The sequence below is a fragment of the Arachis stenosperma genome, chromosome 7 (genome assembly GCF_014773155.1).
Source record: "Arachis stenosperma cultivar V10309 chromosome 7, arast.V10309.gnm1.PFL2, whole genome shotgun sequence".
NCBI classification, from domain to species: domain Eukaryota; kingdom Viridiplantae; phylum Streptophyta; class Magnoliopsida; order Fabales; family Fabaceae; genus Arachis; species Arachis stenosperma.
The window spans coordinates 55,751,577-55,767,891 of NC_080383.1; positions in this window are offsets into that span (position 1 = coordinate 55,751,577).

Here is a 16,315-nt window from a genome sequence, read left to right on the forward strand (position 1 = left end):
TACACTTTTTGGCATTATTTTTAGGTAGTTTTTAGTAAGTTCAAGGTACTTTTAGGGATGTTTTCATTAATTTTTATGTTAAATTCACATTTCTGGATTTTACTATGAGTTTGTGTGTTTTTCTGTGATTTCAGGTAATTTCTGGCTGAAATTGAGGGACTTGAGCAAAACTCTGAAAAAGGCTGACAAAAAGACTGCTGATGCTGTTGGAATCTGACCTCCCTGCACTCAAAATGGATTTTCTGGAGCTACAGAACTCCAAATGGCGCGCTCTCAACGGTGTTGGAAAGTAGACATCCAGATCTTTCCAGCAATATATAATAGTCCATACTTCATTCGGAAATTGACGACGTAACTTGGCGTTGAACGCCAAGTACATGCTGCTGTCTGGAGTTAAACGCCAGAAAAACGTCATGATCCGGAGTTGAACGCCCAAAACACGTCATAACTCGGAGTTCAACTCCAAGAGGAGCCTCAGCTCGTGGATTGATCAAGCTCAGCCCAAGCATACACCAAGTGGGCCCCGGAAGTGGATTTATGCATCAATTACTTACCCATGTAAACCCTAGGAGCTAGTTTATTATAAATAGAACATTTAACTATTGTATTAGATATCTTTGGTCTCAGTTTTGTTTTATTCTTTATCCTAAGAGGCTATTGATCACATTTTAGGGGGCTGGCCATACGGCCATCCCTGAACCTTTTACTTATGTATTTTCAACGGTGGAGTTTTTGCACACCATAGATTAAGGGTGTGGAGCTTTGCTGTACCTCAAGTTTCAATACAATTACTATTACTTTTCATTCAATTCTCTCTTATTCTTATTCCAAGATATTCATTCGCACCCAAGAACATGATGAATGTGATGATTATGTGACGCTCATCATCATTCTCACCTATGAACGCGCGTGATTGACAACCACTTTAGTTCTACATGCAACCGAGCTTGAATGTGTATCTCTTAGATTCCCCAACAGAATCTTCGTGGTATAAGCTAGATAGATGGCGGCATTCATGAGGATCCGGAAAGTCTCACCTTGTCTGTGGTATTTCGAGTAGGATCCTGGGAATCCGGAAAGTCTAACCTTGTCTGTGGTATTCCGAGTAGGATTCCGGTAATGAATGACTGTGACGTGCTTCAGACTTGCAAGTGCTGGGCGTTAGTGACAGATGCAAAAGAATCAAGGGATTCTATTCCAGCAGGAGCGGGAACCAACCAGTGATTAGCCGTGCTGTGACAGAGCGCGTGAGCGTAGTTTTCACTGCAAGGATGGGACGTAGCCTTCGGCCAGTGTGATGCCTCCAGACGATTAGCCATGCGAGTAACAGCGCAGAGGACCATTTTCCAGAGAGGATACAAAGTAGCCATCGTCGAACGGTGAACCCCTATACACAGCTTGCCATGGAAAGGAGTAAGAAGGATTGAGTTGAAGCAATAGGAAAGTAGGCGTTCTTGAGCCACACAGTATCTCCATTCGCTTATCTAAAATTCCCACCAATGAATCTGCATAAGTATCCATTTTATTATTTCTATTTTCTTATTTCTATTTTCGAAACCATAAACAAATTTAATCTGCCTAACTGAGATTTACAAGGTGACCATAGCTTGCTTCATACCAACAATCTCTGTGGGATCGACCCTTACTCACGTAAGGTTTATTACTTGGACGACCCAGTACACTTGCTGGTTAGTTGAACGGAGTTGTGAATTCAACTGGTGCCATAATAATGATTTCATACAAATACAAAGAATATGGATCACAATTTCGTCCACCATCAAGCCATAGCACCCCACGAGATTTTGATGCCAAATCTCAGGGAGGCCGGCTTCGACCATGCCACATAGCTCATGGACTTCTTCTTTCATACCTTTGTCGAGAAATGACGTCCTGAGATACACACATTCTACCTAACATAGGGGGAGTGTATGATCACACTTCAAGATATGGCCTATCACCTGGGTCGCATACAGATGGAGATCCAATTTGTGGGTGCTTGAGAGATTTTTAGACCTACCATCAGTGTCCTGCATGGGATTGGGCAGAGAAGGTACTGGGAGCCACGCCACTGCACATCCCGAGCGTAGAAAGGAGATCTTTTCCATCAAGATGAGATGAGTTAAATAGAGAATGTAGCATATTCCTATTGATGCTAATTCTCACACGTTGTGATAGTTTACCCGATGCTACATGATGATGATGATCGACAGGTATTTGATGACGAAAAAATCCAACAACCTTGTCCATATTCGATAGCTTCCCCTACTAGCAGACTTTGACAGTTGTAGGAGGTTGTCTTAGGGTTTGTTGTGCTAGTTTGGAGGTATATACCTCTTAATAGTGTAGATGATGAGGACACTACGAACATAGCTAGATATACCATAGGTTTCCTGCTTGGAGAGCTAAAGACAAAGATGTCCTGACATTTCCATTGGTCGTCAGGTATAAATTTAATTGTTAGTTCACTTTGAATTTAGTATTATGTAATAAATAATAATGCGAAGTTACATTTTTCAGTGGCGTATTAGGCTGGACATGATTATGCTTAATGAGGTATCAAATTTAGTTCATTATAATTGTTCAATTCAATTATTCATTTTAATACTTTGTTCATCTATAATTTAAATTTGGTCATTAATTTGAGTGAGTACATCCAGCTTCGGGAGATACTATATGATCTGCCAGAACTACAGGCACTTTGTTTCGACTGAATGCACAACAAAGAAGATGTGTACACGTGAAGATTAGTTGTCCCGATCGTATGCTTCAATCTTGTGCACATACACTAGATAAACATGGTCAAGAGATAGTTGGGGTCAGACTAGCCAGTTCCTATTGATATAGATAAGTTCATGAAGAGCATTATTAGGGATGACGAATGTTTAATGGCCGAATCGGCATAAGTTTTGATATGACGGGTGGAGAGCTTGTGGTAGAGATGGGTGCTTGGTTAGTGAAAAGGTTGATTCGGGTCTAAGATCTACATGTGAATACTTGGATTTTGGCTTGTTACCTATAGGTTCAAATCCACACCTGTTGTAGCCTCTCGTAAGTTGTTCGGACAATCACCGCAATTGAAAAGTATCTAGTTCCCTTCGATACAGCATTAATGCACTCAGAAAGATTGGTGGTTTTTCTTCATAACTAACAATGATTAATTGACTATTCTAATTAGACAAATCAAGAAATAGAGGAATAAATAAAAAATTATAGAAAACATGTGAACAGAGAATAAAAATAGCAAATAGTGAGTGAATGAAGACAATGATGGTGAGAATGTTAAAGTTTCAGAGATGTTCACTCTCTAAGAAAACAATTCTTGTGCTTATTTATTTGAGGCATGCTGAGATCAACTACGACAAATCATAGATAATCAAACTCTAATTTCTTAGCAATTCAATTTCTTTTTAACATAATTAATCGCTAATTCCTTAGTCAATTATTCAAGAATAGTCCTTAAGTTAAATTTTATGTCACTTATCCAAATTAGTTCTAAACAATTGAAACTTATAAGAAAGAATGATTACCAAAAATTTTCTAATCCAAATTTTATGTTACTTTTTCAAACTAGAGAAATTGAAAATCATAAAGTATCTTACACTCTTTGAAACACTATTCCTAGTTAAATAAAAAAATAGTGAGAAAGAGTTTTCAAGTTATTTCCAATATTACTTTCTCGAAAACAAGATTTAGAATCCAAAAATGAAGTTAGAATGTTTTTCAATAATTCTAAATCTTTAGGGATGAAAAACGAAAACTCAATCATGAAATAGATCAAAGCATAAATTCCAAATAAACTAAAACACTTAGATTAATAATCCATAAAAAGATGAACAGAGCTCCTAACCTTAACAAAGGAGATTAGTTGCTCATGATGGAATGGAAAACAAAACTGTGAATTCAAAAACAACCAGGGTGGAAGAGAAGACCCACGTGAGTGTTTCTTTACTCTTTAAATACTAACGATAGACCTAATTATTTTAGAATTCATACCAAATCAAATTAAAAGAAAATCATATCTCAACTAATTAATGTTCCTCCAATGGTTTTCCATTCTAAGTCAAGTTGTAGGTAATTCTTCATAATTGTCAATTAATGATTCAAATCATGGGCCTTGTGCTCAAGTTCAATCATCAACTCAAGTACTTTAAAAGATTGAAGATTATGAGAGATTTAATAAGAAATTACAAGTCCTGGGAGTGGCCCAATTTGGTGTGTGAGGCAAAGCCTAAGTCACGTGAAGCACCAACTCAAAAGAGGAGAAATTGGAGGTCCCTGTGAAGCTACGTGAGGTGCATGGTGGTTGGCATGAGACGCAGGCAAGGTGGTGGCGTGAGGTGCCAACATGTGGTGGCGTGAGGCGCACAAGGGGTGCGTGAGGCACAGGGTCCTTGGGAGAACCCGTAGGATTGGTTGTCATTGTCATGCTTGTTGCTAATGCTTGCTAACTTTTTTCTAAATTCTCTTTGCTCTTTAGTGCTATGGTTGCATTGCAGGCTCATTTTCATCTTTGTTCTTGTTCCTTTTAAACATTTTTCTACTCATACCAAAATTTAAAATAATTTTAAAAAATATTGATTAAAAGTATTAAAATTTTAATTTAGAATAAAGAAATTATTAATCTTTGTTGAAAGAAATATTAAAAAAAATAACTAAAGATACTCATACATCAAGTAATAGCAAAAATAATAAAAGAGCGACGATAAAAAAGAAATATGCGAAAAAGAAAATAAAACGTAAAAAAGAAGAAGTTTGTGATTCACATATTTATTGTCTTGAGTTGTTTTTGTTGAATTTAAACCAACTTAATTAAATTTAATTGACAAAAATACTTAGATATATAACACGATTTTTTTTAAAAAAAAAATTTTCCTAATACCATAAGCCTTATTAACGATTAATAGTATATGTTATTCAGCTGGTACCACCAGTATGCTTCAGTAAAAGTTAAAACATATAAAAAAGAAGAAAGTTCTCAATTTTTTATCAAAATATAAAGAACTGAAAAGAAGATAAACACAACATATATAATTAAATAAATAAATACTTATGCTCATCCTAAGTGTATGAAAAATGAATTGTAACCCAAATTAGTTAAGATGTGCACAATATAATTTTAAGACTTTCAAAAAAGATCCAAAGGTGAAAAGAGGAAAAATAGCTTAATTAGTAGGAATTCCACTGTCTTTACTCTTTAATTCTTTACAACAGCATACGCAATAGACCCCCTTTTTTCTGGGGGGCGGAGCTAAGCTGAATATTAGAGAGAATAAAAATTAATTCAGAAATAAAAAAATAAAAATAAAAATTTTAAAAATATTAAATTTAAATTTTGGGAGGACATTGTCCCCTTTTGCTTAATGAAGCTCTTGCCTCTTGCCCTTGTTTCAAGTGGTGCTGGTTGGAAGTGAACAAGAAAGAGTTTTATTTTATCCTAAGAGTAATATTAACAAGTTAATATCTTTTACCTAATATTAATAAATTTTTTTAAATTATTTTTTTATTTTAAATTTTATACTCTAAAGTATAGATCTTTAATTTAAATTTTAAATTATAAATTTTAAAACTAAAACTTTTAAATTAATAATTTTTAAAATAAAAATATTAACTAATATTAACAAACTAAAAATTAATTTTTTTTTTATAATTTCTCGCATCCTTAACCTTCGTTGCACATGGATTTAAAACAAATCTGAGGATGGTGGAGGGCAATAAAGTTAAGGGGGGACGGAACATCATTGTCAAGATTAGGCGTATGTTGCATCAACAGATGACTCATATATGTGCATATTTTACTAAGACATAATATGTTGAAACAATAAAGACACAATTATTCTGCTTGCTTACATAACCTTTACTCACCTTTATGTTTTTAGTTTTTTATATACCTGTAAGATATCTGTTTTCAATCGCAAAACAAAGACTCATTTTTTTTTCTTTTATAGTAAAATATATAATAAAAATACTTACAAAATATTACATCCTTGTTAAATTTATCCAACGAATTTAACTATCAAACGAAAATTCATCAAAATTACTTGAAAAAAAATGTTAGAATATGACAACATTATCCACGTAAATTTATCAAACGAATCAAATTTTGAGTCTAACATTGGGTTTTTTTTTCCTTAAAATAATATTGTCAATGATATTCTCTCTTTCTTTTTTTTTAACAATTTTTTTAACAGAATAATTTTCATACATCATACTTTATTTTAATTTTGTAATTCACTCTAAATTTACAAAATAAAAATTTTCACATGTGTTGTGATGCTTGGTTATGGGTGGATAGATTGTCTTTATATGCATAATTAATTTTTAGAGTTCACATGGGAGCTTAGCTCATACTTTCATACAGTAGTCTTTCTTTATTGCCTTTAACTAACGACAAACAAATCAATTAAGACAACAGTGACTTGGCTACTAAGAAACAAAAGTTCTACGAAATTTATTGAGGCATAGATCACAAACATGCGGCATATTCAGTGGCACTTGTCTATGTCCACATATAGAACATGGATATTGCTACTTAATCAATAAATATTATTATTTTTTGTTAACACTTGATTAATATTAATTTATATTTATATTTATAAATATTTTATACATAAAAAATATATAATTTATATTTATATTTATTAAAATTTTATAAAAAAATTAATACAGTTTGTATTTATATTTTTTAAAGATAATTTAATATTTATACTGATTAAATAATGATTAAAACTACTAAAAATTAATAGTTCCAAAATTTTTCTATGGAACATAATTAAATTATACTTATAGATTTGCTTTCATGGTGACTTGTAAGTGTTCCTTTCTAGCAAAGAAATAGTATAAATAATAGTAAATTATTAAAATAATATTTAAAAATTTATTCGTTGATAAAAGTAATTATACAAGATAAAACTATAAATAAATCCTCAAAAAACTTATAAATGTGACAAAAATAGTAAAACAATATCATATTTGTTTATAAGTATAAAAACTTTGTATTGAACAAATGACTTGACATTTGATCTAAATTTTTGTAAAACATCTTACATAACTATTTAAGAGGTGTATATTAAAAAAGTCTTCATAGCTTAACTATAAGTTCTTAATAGCGTCCATTAGGATTCTAAGTGCTCTGCTAGAGCTTTTCTGTAGCACCCTTTATGGTTTGAATTTTCACACTTTCTAATTGAATCTCAAATCCAAATCTCAGTATGGATGAATGCAGGGATGATCATAACCACTATGATCCTTATAGTAGTGAGGTGGAGGAGGCAGTCATTGAGCTATGGGAAAAAGATATTGCTAATTAAGGAGATTCATGTGTGCATTAAAAGTCTCAAAGGTCAGCTCATTACTGATTGGCACATCTCAACTAGAACCATGAAAAATGCTCCAAACGCAATCTGAAATAAGCAGGTTTGGATGATCGAAAGTGGGTATAACCACTTTAATTTTTCTCGAACAAAGAATCTGAATTACTCATAGTTGAACATGGATCACCTTGGCTATTCAAACATTTTATTTTGCAAGTGTGGAGATGGAAGGAATGGAATGATGGAGAGGAAAAGAATGAAGATAGATTCCTTATATAGATCTGATATGGATCCGGCCCACGGATCCTACACCTGGAACGGTCTCCGAATTTAGTTACCCGGGTCCGACTCACTTCGCCCTTCTAGAAGGTCCAGAACCGGCCCACTAGAACTTCTAACTAACAATCAAATTCAAATACCTCCCTTATCTTAACCAAATAAGATAAGATAAGATAATTATCATCGCCTATATAAAGGGAAGCCCCAGGCCCCCTCAGGTACTCATTCATTCCTCACACCTTATATCTCTTAGATCCATTCTGACTTGAGCGTCGGAGTGTCTTTGTAGGTACCCACCCCATTGCTCTAGTCAGATAATCTGGCGTCTACCTCGACTCGCAAGTCTCCAATCCATCTCACAACCTGTATCAGAGACATCTTGTACATTGGCGCCGTCTGTGGGGACTTTGCAACGTCGTGGCGGCATGACGGATAACCCAGAAGCAAAGGAACTAAGAGCAAAAAGGAATAACGTTTCTTTAACTTGCATCACCTTCTTAGTGATAACACACCTTCGCCCTACTCCAACGGCGAAATCCCAAAGGAACAATGTTTCTTCGACTTGCAATCACTTTCTTAGTGATAACACTCTTTATGCACCTTCGCACTACTCAAATGGTGAAATTCCAAATCCTCCGAGCCCAAAGTCTCACCTCCCTTTAGTGGGACACCTCCACCTCTTAGACCCTCTCATTCACCACTCCCTCATCCGTCTCTCCAAGCGCCATGGCCCCATCTTCTCCCTCTACTTCGACTCCATTCCCACCGTGGTTGCTTCTTCTTTTGAACTCTTCAAGCTCTTCCTCCAAACCCACAAGGTCACCTCCTTCAACACCAGGTTCCAAACCTCTGCCATCCGCCGCCTCACTTATGACAACTTTGTTGCCATGATCCCCTCTTCGGGCCTCACTGAAAATTCATACGGAAGCTCATCATGAACGACCTCCTTAACGCCACCACCGTGGCCAAGCTCAGACCTCTCAGGAGCCAAGAGATCAAGAAAGTTCTCAAGGTTCTTGCACAGATGCGGGGGACTGCCAAATCGTGGTGGCATGACGGAGAACCTCGAGGAGCAATCCTCCAGCCAACACCCCAACTCAAACCCACAAAGCCCAACTTCCGAACTCCAAGATAACACTCCTCCCAGCCACGGGAGGATAACAAGCGCGGCACATCGCTAACCAACCCCAACCCAGCAACAACCAAGAGAGGACAACCGTCCTCCCACTGAAACCCGGGCACCCAACGGCCTGGGAGAGAAGGCGGTCCAGATAAATCCAAGAGTTGTGCCTCAAGGTGCAAAACCTCAAAGGCCGAGTTACACTCAAAGAACAGTACCACCCGGAGCATGCAAGCCCAGCGACCTCCAGGACGTGATCTCACCACGATACCAGGAACACCAGGCCGCCTGAGCAACGACACAATAAATGGCACGACTATAGCATTTTCCTAGACCCGAAACACCGACGCGGAGAAGACGACCGACGACACCATCAGGAGGCCAAACGAGCAGAAAATATGCACGTGATAATGGAAGCCATCCCGTTCATAGAAAAATCCTTGAGAGCGAAACTCCCGAAGGACTTCAACAAGCCCACTAACATGAAATACGACGGGACCAAAGATCCCCAAGAACACTTAACGGCCTTCGAGACTAGGATGAACCTAGAAGGAGCCGCCGACATGGTCCGGTGTAAAGCCTTCTCGATAACCTTAGCTGGCCCCGCAATCAAATGGTTCAACGCCCTTCCAAACGGCTCCATAGCTAGCTTTCATGACATCTCCAGAAAGTTTATGACCCAGTTCACCACCAGGATCACCAAAGCAAAATACCCCCATCATCTTGCTCGGAATCACCCAAAGAAAAGATGAATCTACAAGAAAATACCTCGATAGGTTTAACAATGAGTGCCTAACGGCCGACGAACTCACGGACTCGGTCGCCAGTCTCTATCTAACCAACGGCCTCATAAATGAAGACTTTCAGAAATACCTCACCATCAAACCAGTTTGGACCATGCACGAAATTCAAAGCATCACAAGGGAATACATAAATGACGAAGAGGTAAGCCAAGTCGTGGCTGCCAACAAATGGCAGCACGGTAACATGACACCTCATAGTAATCCACCATTAAGAGATACACCAAAAGAGCACCTTAAACCCCTGAACGCCAACCGACCATCCAAGGTTGAAAAGTTCTCAAACTACACCCCCTACCCGCGCCCATCACTGACATCTGCCACCAAATAGCGGAATGAGGCATCCTTCCAAAGGCGCAACAGCTAAAGTAACAGACAGGTGGCAAAAAGCTACAACTACCACTAATGATATGTGCGTAAAATCTAAGATTGCTTCAACCTAAAAGACGCCCGCGAATAAGATATCTGAGAGGGCAAACTCTCCGAGTTTGTCGAAATCATTCGAGAACCTCAGAGAACTGAAAGAGAAAGATCACAAGAACGTGAAGGACGCAACCCAAAGACGATACGATAGGCATCCCAAGAAAGTCCGAAAACTGACCCCACCATAATCGTAAACGTCATCACAGGAAAGGACGCGCTGAAAAAGTCAAAATCAGCAATAAAAAAGAATCTTAAAGTCCTAGCCGTAAAAAACTAAGCACCAATCTCCTCGGTTCTAGCGGCAATCACATTTTTTTCCCAATGATTGCCAACACGGCACTTCGGCGGAAGACGCCCCATTTGTCATCTCGGCAAAAGTCAGAACTAGACTTGTGAAAAGAATACTAGTCGACACCAGAGCTGATTCCAACATCCTCTTCAGAGTAGCCTTCGACAAGCTGGGTCTCTAAAACAAAAATCTGCAAACCCACCACAACGGGGTTACCGGACTCAGAGACAAGTTTCTCAAACCGGACGATTCCATAATGTTACCACTAACCATCAGAACCGGAAGCCAGAGGAAGACCATCCTCTCCAAGTTTGTGGTCCTCAAGGACTCTACTGCCTACAACATCATCCTCGGAAAAAAGATGATCAACAACCTATCCGCTGTCATCTTCACCAAGATCCTAATCATGAAGTTTCAGGTCGATAATGGCACTATCGAAACAATACACAAGGACCAAAAAGTCGCAGTAAAGTGTGAGAACACCAGCTGAGCCATTTGCAAGAGATCCGAGACGCGGCAGGCATCTTCCTCGCCGACCTCGATGCACGCCAAGACCAAAGTCCACGCATGGGAGGAAATGACAAAGAAGTAGAGTGGGACCTTGCAGACAAGGTCAGGAGCATAGCATACCTATGCGAGCTAGCCCTAAAATAGAGAATTAGCCTAAAGGTACAATGGCATCACGGTATGACGAGACTTTGGACCAGGAGACCTCCTCTTACGACAAAACGACATCGGTCCACCCACTCCCGGAAAAGGGAAGCTCACGCCCAACTGGAAGGGTCCCTACCAAATCAAGACGGTAATCAGAAAAGGAGCCTACAGTCTCGAAAGACTAGACGGGACCAAGCTCCCAAGATCCTGAAATTTCACCAACTTATGGCGCTACTATATGTAGAAACATCCTTCCAAAGCAACAAGATCGAGGTCGTTTAAGACTATCTCTTTACCTTTTATATTTTGCCTTTTTCACTTTCATTTATTGCTTAAGTTATTCAATCATATATTTTCTTATTGGGCACTCTTTCCTACCCACATCGGGAGGTTTTAACGAGGCCCAAACCACAAATGAAATTCATTTTTTTCAAAAGCATTGCCCCGTCCGACGGCACGAACAAAATGCGGCAACCCCGGGGGATCGATCACCCCTAGGCCAATAAAACGGATATCCAAATAACAAAATGGGTATCCAAATAACAAAAAATGGCAGCCCGGGAATCAATCACCCCGAGGCCAATAAAACGGATATCCAAATAAGTAAATGGCTACGCAAGGATCAATCACCCCGAGGCCAACAGAACGGATATCCAAATAACATAACAGATATCCAAATAAGCAAACGGCTACCCAGGGATCGATCACCCCGAGGCCAACAGAACAGATATTCAAATAAGTAAATGGCTATCTAGGGATCGATCACCCCGAGGCCAACAAAACGGATATCCAAATAATAAAATAGATATCCAAATGAGTAAACGACTAACCGGAAATCGATCACCCCAAAGCCAATAAAATGGATATCCAAATAAGTAAACGGCTGCCCGGGAATTAATCACTACGAAGTCAATAAAATGAATATCCAAATAACAAAAATAGTGACTCATGAATCGATCACCCGCAAAGCCAACAAAACAAAAATCCAAATAAGCTAAATAAACAAAGTCTTGAAATCGGCCCACCAAGAAGCCTAAAATAAGTTCACAATAACGGCCCAAAAAAGGCCACACAAAACAAGCATGAGCTGACGGACTTCCAACTCGCGGAAAGCCAGACTGACCAAACATCCTACCAATTGGTGCAGGATGACGTCACGCCCTTTCCAGGCCACTCACAGTCTTCTGAACTACAGAGAATTAAACTCTCCAATGACTTAGCATTGAGACCAAGAAAGCATACTCTCATGCTCTGGGGGCAACTGTTCCAGACCCGATCTCCAGGCCCTTCTTCGGAACGGTCATCAAACCCAGCATGTGATGAGACGCCCAAACAACACGCTCCTCACCTGACCATGAAACGGCCAGGAACTCCCCAAATCCTCGACCTCGACCGGAAAAACCAAACAACGATCTCCTTGCCAAACCACAACGGCGAGGAAAAGGTTCCTCCAGCAATGAGACCGAGCACCCTCACTCTCTCGCTCCGGGAACAACTGTTACAGATTTGGCCCACGGATCCTACACCCGAAATGGTCCCCGAACCCGGTTACTCGGGTCTGACCCGCTTCGCCCTTCTAGAAGGCCCGAAACCGGCCCACTAGAACTTCTAACCAATAATCAAATTCAAATACCTCCCTTATCTTAACCAAATAAGATAAGATAAGATAATTACCATCGGCTATATAAAGGGGAGCCCCAGGCACCCTCAGGTACTCATTCATTCCTCACACCTTATACCTCTTAGATCTATTCTGACTTGAACGTCAGAGTGTCTTTCCAGGTAACTACCCACATTGCTCTAGTCAGATAATCCGGTATCCGCCTCGACTCACAAGTCTCCAATTCATCTCACAACCGGTACTAGAGACATCTTGTACAAGATCTAATTTTGGGGTCTTTCGAAGAGGTTTCAAAACCTGGAAGGTTGGGAGGAAGGCTGGTGGTAGTCTAGGAAGAATTATTAATATTGGTTTCTTTGAGGTCAAAGGCAAAGAAAAAAATCAAGGTTAAGGTTGAAATTAATGGTGATCGAACAATAAAGGACAACTTTATACTTGCTGGTCTAGACCAAAAGATGATTTAAATTGGCCTAAGGTATGAAAGACTGGATGTATTTTGCACGTATTGTTCTAAATTGGACCATGACCAGAAAATATGATAGTTGTTGATGGAGAATGCTACCAATAATAAGATGAAACAAAATAAGATTGGTGATTAGGTGAAAGATGATCAAGTTGGAGAGCACTAATTCTGGAGCAATACCACACTTTTCACAGCCAAAGAAAAAGCCTTCCTCCTTGTTAGTTGTTGGAGAGCTTCTCAAAATTAAGCATGGCCGATACAGGAAAACGGTCGAATCAGAAGCAAGTGCCTCATCCAATAATACTACGAATGATGAATGATGTGTGAGCATCTTTTCTATCTTTTCCTAGTGAATTTGCATTTGAATTATTAAGTTTAATCAATATTTAATTACTTTTAGCCACTATGAATGCTACTTTGAGTTGTTTGAAATTTCTATTTATTTCAGGTAGCATTCGGATAGATTTGACGGAGTTTTGTTGCAGAAAAGGAAGAAAGCGAATGATGCTGTCAATCCCAACTTCCTTGGACTCAAACAAGAATAACTTGAGCTATAGAGGTCCAATTGATGTGATTTCAAAGGAATTGGAAAGCTAACTTCCAGGGCTTTCCAACGATATATAATAGTCTATATTTCCATCAAAGGAACGCTGGCATAGTGGCGCCTAACTTGGAGAATCCCAAGTTAGGCGCCGGAAAAAGCACAAACTCTAAGTTCAAGGCTGCTTGGGTGGCGCCTAACTTCACAAAAGTGAAGTTAGGCACCGGTTCAATCACCAAGACTCATGTTCAAGACTGCAAGGGTGGCGCCTAACTTCAATTCTTGAAGTTAAGCACCAATTCAATGCAAAAGGCACTCTGGAAGCACTGCAAGGGTGGCACCTAACTTTCAATTTCCCAAGTTAGGTGCCAGTTCATATGAATTCAAGTGGTCCCGCATCCATCAAGCTATACAATAAGATTTAAATAGGTTTTGATTAAAAATTTTATTTTATTACAAAAAGAAAAATATATTATTTAGTTTTAGAAAATATATTTTTCATTAATTAGGATTAGATATAAAAGGAAAAAGAATAAGCCCTTCGGATTCCTATCTCTTCCCTATACCTCATTCCGCAATTTACAGTTTTTCAGAACCCTAATTTTCTCTCTGAACTATGAGCAACTAAACCTCCACCATTAAGGTTAGGAGCTCTGTCTATTATTTTTCTAAAGCTAAAGGGTTTAGTTTGTTAAAACAAATAGAAGAAAATTTTAAGGGATAAAGAAAGGTCGAGCACCTGGCTAACCAACTAGTAAATTTTCATAAACCCCCAAGAGTTTGAATGGAGTTAGGTAGGAGAAACTCGGGAATCCAACAAAACATCCATCTCAAAATTAGTAAATGAAATTCTTGTGCGTAGCCTAAGGAAAAGGCACTCATACATGAAGAGGAAGTGGGATTCCAACTTGTTAAATAGGGCCTAACATGTTCTCTCTTCTTGGTCAAAGGCTACTAACACAGACTTCTTTTAATCCTCTTATTTGATACAGATAGGGTGCTTAAGGCAAAAATTTGCTACGATTTTCCTTTCCATTATAGACACAGTTGCTAATACTATGCTGTCTACCCAATCTAACTCATCCAAAATTTTAGAAGGCATAACTTGGACTACAGAGCAAGACATATAAGATGTATACTTGCAAAAGAAAAATAACTAGCCATGTAAAATACTATAATTCGGATAAGCAGAAACACAACAAGTCAGATCATCTTCAACCAAAAAACATCCAAAATAACACTTACCATTTCCAATGAAAAATAAAGGCCAAAGTATGGCCTTGGTTCATAGAAACTAGAGTGGCACCATCATCAAGGGCAACAATGGCACCATTTTGGGGGCATGGTAAGCCAAAAATATCACGCACCATAACAAAATCAAGAATCCTCCAGAAATAATATTCTAAAGTAAAAAATCCAAAAATACAGTTCAAAAATTTCAAAAATAGACTCTTAATCCTAGATTATTTAAGGCACAAAATCATACAACAAGACAATGCACCAACATGCAACATCACAAGTAACCAACTACAAGTAAGCATTGATATAGAGAAGAAAGAAGCGCTAACCTTGATAAGGAAGGTAGATGATGGAATCATGCACAAACACGGTCCTAGAAATAGCAGTCCCAAAGCAAGAAGCTTCAAGAAAGAACAATCACCAAGGAGTGTGAGGAATTCTGATACGCACAAAGAAAAAGAAAAACTTGGAGATAAAACAGTTTTCAGGAGCATGAAGAGTATTAAGAGGAGATTGTGTGCAAAGAAGAAGAAATGAAAAAAGAGAAAAATAAGAAGAGTCAAGCTTTTATAATTTTGAGTAGGGAAAAATGGTAAAATCACCACGCATTAAATGCTACACAATTACCAAGAAAACTAAAATGACACATAAACAGTTACAAAAGTTTAAAATGTCACATCAATTCAAAATTATATCGAGTTAGCTGACCTCCTCGGATAAAATCACATCAAAAAATCGATCGCAGAACGGTTAAACTTGAGTACCTAACCTTATGAACTATTCAACATTCCAACGCCAACACAACTCGTCCACCTGATTGCTCGAGTCTGACTTATCTAACTCAATAAACAAAGTCAGGTCTGAAATGATGGCCCAATCTACAAAGAAACCAATGCTACTACATCAAATCTGCCCGACTTGATGAAGCATGAATCCTTAGGTGCACCTCGACTTGACTTGTATTTAATTTTTTATCTTCAGATATATTGGTCTTCTTAGTTAGAGACTTTTGTCAACTTACGACTTTTTTGTAAAAGTAGTTTGATTTTATAAATCTTTTGTGCCATGCATAATTTATACTGTTAGAACAAAGTGAACTATAATTTAAAAAAATTATTCTCGTAATGTTATTATGGATAAAAATACTAGTTCTAATATAATACACAAATGCACTAATGCTAACTTAATACATGAATGATGCACAAATGAACTAATGCTAACTTGATGCATAAATGAACTGATGCTAACTAATGCCACTGGTATGATGAAAACTGAACTAATACAATTTAACAAATTCTAATATAATACACAAATGTACCAAAACTGAACTAATGCAATTTAAGAAAAAAAAGTAGAAACAGAACAAGCTTAATTTCTGCAATTTTAATACAAATAATTTAAATTGCAGAATACAACAAGTTAACATTTCAAAATACAAGCATAATTTTATAAACTAAATTCTCATAATAGAAGTATAATAGAAGTATAATGAACTACATTCTCAAGGACCTATATGTCCTTTGAACTTTATTTGCAAAATGACGTTAAGGACTTATTTGTCCTTCGAACTTTATTC